Here is a 6,000-nt window from a genome sequence, read left to right as displayed (position 1 = left end):
ACAATTGTATTTGGCAATTGAAATCCAGAAATATGCTAACGAAAGAGCGCGAAAACCTAGACACGTAAATGGGCCAACGAGATGAATTCAACTCAGTGTTAGGGTGGAGGTGGACAAGACACTGACGATGGTTAGAACTTCATTTCATTTCACACATGCATGTTCACATGCATGTTTTTTTATTTTCATTTTCATTTCACTTGACGATTGTTGTATGAAGATGATCACCCGCCACCAAACTTTCGTAGAAAAAAAAAAAAGGTAGATAACATTAAAGGAAATATCTTAAGCAAAATCATCGAAATTGTGTCTGTCATTTCATTTCGTAAATGGAATTCATGACACATATTAACTGCAATACCTGTCAACAAGGTCAAAATCTCCGCCCCAATATTTGATATTTGTTTGAAATTAGAGCAGTATAAATTTAACCTTGTTACTTCGATATAAAAAATGATGGAAAAGGCTGACAGTATATCAGCTGTTTTCTCCTTTTTTTTGTTCACCATGCGTATAATGTGGAGTTGTAAAAAATATCAGTGAGTGAAGTGTCACCATTATTAACTGTCCTGTGGAAAAGTTGTTGTAACTCTTGTCTCCAGAGAATAAGCTAAAATTTCCTCGAATTGTTGGTTACCGAGATGAATGGAAACTGTACGGACGATGGGTATGTCATAGGGAAGATACAGAAGATGCAATAACTGCACTTCAGGCGTTTTGATAACTGAGCATGGTTATTCCGCTGCCACGTTCTGTCACTCTGCTAACACCCTGTCCTAATATTTCATTTCTGCGAGCCTCTATCCGAATTTTGTTCTTGTTGTTGATGACTAGTTATCGCAAAGCTTGAAATAATCTTAGGAAAGTGCGAAATTCAATGTTTCACTATACCGGAACAACCTCAGGTTTTTCTTCATTTCAAATATTCGGTAGACACCTACGCTCTTCTCCATTGGTTCCAGAATAGATCGACATTATATCCAAAATAAAGTCTCCAATAAATCAATGCAGTAGCATTGTACTTAATATGCTGCCGGGAAATTATTACTAGTTGTCTGTGTTTACAGTGCTTATTGATGTATGGCATACCATATCATATCTGTGTTTGTAGTAATGATTCCAGTGTCCCCATACCAGCGGTGAAGCGTAATATTCTTCCAGTTTAATGACACCATCCAAACGAACAAAAACCTCAGCTCGATTGAATGACATCGGATCTTCGACGTTCCCCCCGACGGGAACGGTCGCGGGCGCAGAACCGAGCGGTTTCCGTATTGTCCGACACGCGCGTTTGCTTAGGACCACAGTCACGATGCCAAATATCCTCTCGCAGCTGAGAAAGCTTTATCAATCTGCTCAGACTATTCTATTGATGCCAGACATAAAAGACCCCCTTAATATAATAATACATACTAAAACACACCATCACACACTCACACACACACACACACACACATACACACAAACACACACACACACGCACACACACACGGGCACACACACGCGCACACACACACGCACATACATAAAGACATTTCAGAAAAAAAAGACAACCAATATTCACAAGGAAGGGACAAAGCAAACATGATTGTATAATCTAAGGGGAGGTTTCGAGCTGTCATGTCGTCGGTAACAAAGTGCAAGTTTGAGAATTGTCACTTCTTTCATTACTGTCAGGACATTCTGTATGATGAAAAGGAAAGTTGTGAGCATCACTTGACCAAAAAAAAAAGCCCCAACTTTTTGTTATCAAATATGTGGTTAAAATAATCCTGAGTGTTTCTATTGACTTTTTCTCTAAATAGATTTTCATCGAAACTTTCGTCGCTCTTCCACTTCTACTGACCAATCGAGATTGGTCGCGAGGTACTCTGAAATAGAAATAGCAAATCCTGAACCCATACCCTTCACAAAACAAATCAATGTCACTAGAATCTGAGCGTTTGTTCGTTTAGTTCAGACCGTGAAAATGCGATTCTCGGCTTTGAAATAAATTATAACTCACAAAACATGGATGTTCCTAAAAAACTGTAAAGAGAAATTCCAAACTCCGGGAAATGTCAAATTTGGGAAACTATATAATCTATAAGTTAGGGGTCTGATCGCAAGATTGTGGGAAAAAATAATTATGTGCGCGCACACACATACAAACGCGCAAATGCACCCACATACACCCACACACAAGTTAAAGGAAACTCCTTTGAAAGTTCAAAAATTCAAACTTCAGAACACCCTTAAACTTAAAATCGTAAGGAAGATTTCAAAAATTTCTTGACTTTTGATTCGCTCTTTTTTCGGAGGTCACGTCGTAGATTATGCTATTATTCTTGATTGATTTTTGTAATCGAAAATTATTATAAACTTGTTTTTTGTTTTTTTTATTTCATTTTTCTTCAACATGATGTCATAAATCTATTTTTTTTCTTTTCACGTTCACGTTTGAATACAATCAGATCAAGATACCTGTCCGCATTTCATGATTTTTCCTGACAATTGAAATGGTATTAGCTAAGTTTTTGACAGTAATTGACAAATCAATTTGATATTACGCGAGCCAAGGATGTCATCGAGGTATAGGAAACCCCCGGGTCGTCAATTTCTACTTTTTGTTTTCACGCATCAAATGATTTTCATGATGAAACTGCAATGAAGAAAGCCATAGTTACACGCTATTGATGAAATTTTCCTTCATCGAAGGTTATTTGTGCCCACGGTCAACGTATATACATGTATAATGTCACATTTCATCCAGTCAAAAATGAAACTTAAGACGTTTTCAAGAAGGCTATTTGCAGAGTGAGTTTCCATTTCCCGACCTAGATGCGGATACACAATCGCCTCGCCTAAGGCAAATCTGACCAGCCTATATAGGAATCGTCATTGCACGGTACAGCTTTGAACGCTTGTTCTTTCAAGGTTAAACTTTTTTAACGTCAATTCCAGGCGGATGAAGTTCAGGAGTTCTATACGATCGAACGGCCGGTGGGTTGCCTTTGATTTTATCCTGTTTACAGAATAGTGCGATTCGCATCTTCCTATCTACAGTGGTGTTGGTACTCTAACAAAGGTTTTGGATATTATTCACTCAGTTTGTGACCGTGCATCACAAAACAAACAAAAAGTCGCACCCATTGACTCAAAAAAGTGAAACCGGTCAACCCAGTCAATCTTGAGTTTTTCATATTTTCTGAAAGAACTATTCTTCCTTTACATCATTCGTAAGTTTTGGATCATAGAATGAATTGGAAAGTGTATTTTCAGCAGTTTTTCTACAACCTTTTTTTTTTTGTACAGCAGTGTCATGAGGTATATTTTAGAGACCCCATTTCATTTCTTGAATATCCTTTGCACACTCTTCACTTTCAACTATAATAACTTTTGAATGGATATTGCTACTTTCTTCAAAGTCGGCATCAATTATGGACAGAATGTGCTAATTGAGCATGCTTAATTTCAGCTTAATCTGACTCTGATAATTTCTTCATTGTTGCTGCCCTAGCGGTTTACATCCTGTTTTTTTCCCCATTCATTGCACAGCTTGGTAAAGATTTACAAGCGCTTGAATAGACGCTGTACTTCGGAGCCTCTTTTCTCATTTCACACTATTCCACAGTAGGTGTGCTTTCTTTCCAATATCTAGGTAAGTTAGAAGAATCCATTTAAATTGAGTTATACATCATTTTAAAGCTCTTTCAGATTCTGTCCTTAACTAAAGATCCATGTCTGGCGACTTTTTTGTTGGTTTTGTGATGCAGGGTCACATTTATTTATTTATTTGTTCATATTTAAAAAGATATCAATATGATCACCATAATTTTCAGCTCACAGCTTTTTGCAGGAAGATTATACTTACGAAATGTACTCAAAGAATATTACAATATGATGGGCTAGTTGTTTTTGGAAAGAAGAGGGGGCATAGGCCCCATATCAAGTTTCAGATCCAATGGCAAGAACTATATTACGCTATTAAACGCCAAGCTGGGTCTCAATTAGGTGCACTTTCTTGGCTGGCATGAACACGTTACTGAACTTTAGTCAAGTTTCGATTCCATGTGGATTGACTTATAAATCACATGATTTCTATCAAGCCAATCCTAAACGTCTTCCTCACACATTTGTGTTACATTGCAAAATATTTCTAGGAACATAGTATATTCGTCATCCTCTGTTGTGTTGTTCTTTTTTGCCAATATGTTTTGTTTCCTGTTGTGAATGTTGTATTTTGTGCTGTATCATAAATTATTGTGTTTTTATATGCTGTAAACTGATAACCATATTGATTACTTATTCTCTGATTTGGCGTGCCGAATAGCTGAATTAAAACGCAACTCATCAAATAACTAAATTATTGTATTGTTAATCGTCTTTCCCGAGAATAGAGGCTAAACAGTAAACGAGAATAAAGGCTTAAGGAGCTTAGCTTTCAGTTCAATGAAATACACAAAATGTAACTTTTATCATACTATATTTCCTGGTAATACGACTAGTAGCCGATCGTTTGATCTCAATGATGTATCAACATGGTAAAGACAATGTCAAACAATTTGACCCATCAACACACATATAACACTTTACAACTGCGATTCTTTAGATCTCCTTCTTGCATTTCGAACAGTCTACTTGATTACCTATTGTCCTCATACAACGTTAATAGCTTTCATTTTTTATGACTTGGTTTAAAGTTCATGACCTTATGTCATAACGATTCACGAGCAGATGTAAATATTTGATATACTTTGTTACTTTGTTTTCAGACAATCTGTCTGAGTTCATGATCGTGTACAAATTTTTGTTGGAGATGGACAAAAACGAAATGAAATGAAACAATATAAATATCTGTATTGCAGGTCAATGTTCCCATTCTACATTCGCTTGACGATCACGTGACATGAAATCATGGGTGGAGGAAATATGCTTTACTAGGGCAATTGAAGCAATGAGTAGAATAAGTGCAATAGTTCCTTCTAATATATTTAAATTTTTAAGTTATTATTACATCATGATCTTTCCCTATTTCACGTATATTGCAATATCATCCGGGGAAACTGTGCTAAATCCGTATCTATATTTTACAACAATAAGAATCAATGTATTTCATTTTATGAAATCATTGTTTCTAGACGTATAATAAGGAATGCACCTCTCTTTTATTGAATGACTTACCAGATTATATCAAATCTACCATTAGTCTTTTGTCGTTTAGAAGGAAGTGTAAAGTTTCTCTTGATTCTGTAACCATGGTTACCCCGCGTGACACACGCATAAATAAGTTAGATTTATTATTTTACCTAATCACTTGTTTATCGTATTTTTTTTTTTGTCATCTGTATAGTTCAATGTATTCTGTAGTGTTTTAGTATGTACAATCTTTGTTGATAATTGTACCTTATTTATTTATTTATTTGACAGGGATCAGCCCTTGAAAGCCTCCAAGTTTGACATCATTCATTGTATTTTGCATGGTGTAAGCTGTAGATATTGTAATGCTTGTATTTCCTTTTTTACTCAATACTTTGTGAAAATAAATGATTTGATTGAAATTGAAATAGCAAGCCAGACTACAGTGAAATGCTAGGAAGGTGATTTCAGATAGAATAATCACTGCGTTTGATATTTATACCTCAGCTGGTCATTTGCTATGGAGATGGAACGCCTCGTTTTGAGAAACAGAAAACATTTTTCCCTTCTAACCCTCATGAAATACAGCAATAAAAATTCGATATGGCGAACACATGGGCCCTTGGTGTGTCATAAAAGACATTAAGCGTACCCCGCAGGCAATATTTCTCTAATTTTCACTCTCTTTCCCCGTTATTTTAATCCGCCCCAAAGAAACAAAATGATCATTTCAATAAGATTTTTTTTTCACCAAACTTAAAATCGAAGAAGAAATTATTTTTAGAATAAACGTTTATTCACTATCTGTACAGAAATAGAAAATAAAAACAAGATAATTGTCACAATCCTTTGGTAATTTGTCATCTACGTTGGTCACAAAAA

Source organism: Diadema antillarum, unplaced genomic scaffold (genome assembly GCF_040938485.1).
Source record: "Diadema antillarum isolate AM-2024a unplaced genomic scaffold, OU_Dant_1.0 scf00000020, whole genome shotgun sequence".
In the NCBI taxonomy this organism is placed as follows: Eukaryota; Metazoa; Echinodermata; class Echinoidea; order Diadematoida; family Diadematidae; genus Diadema; species Diadema antillarum.
The sequence above is the reverse complement of the archived record's forward strand: the minus strand, read 5'-3'. Positions refer to the sequence as shown.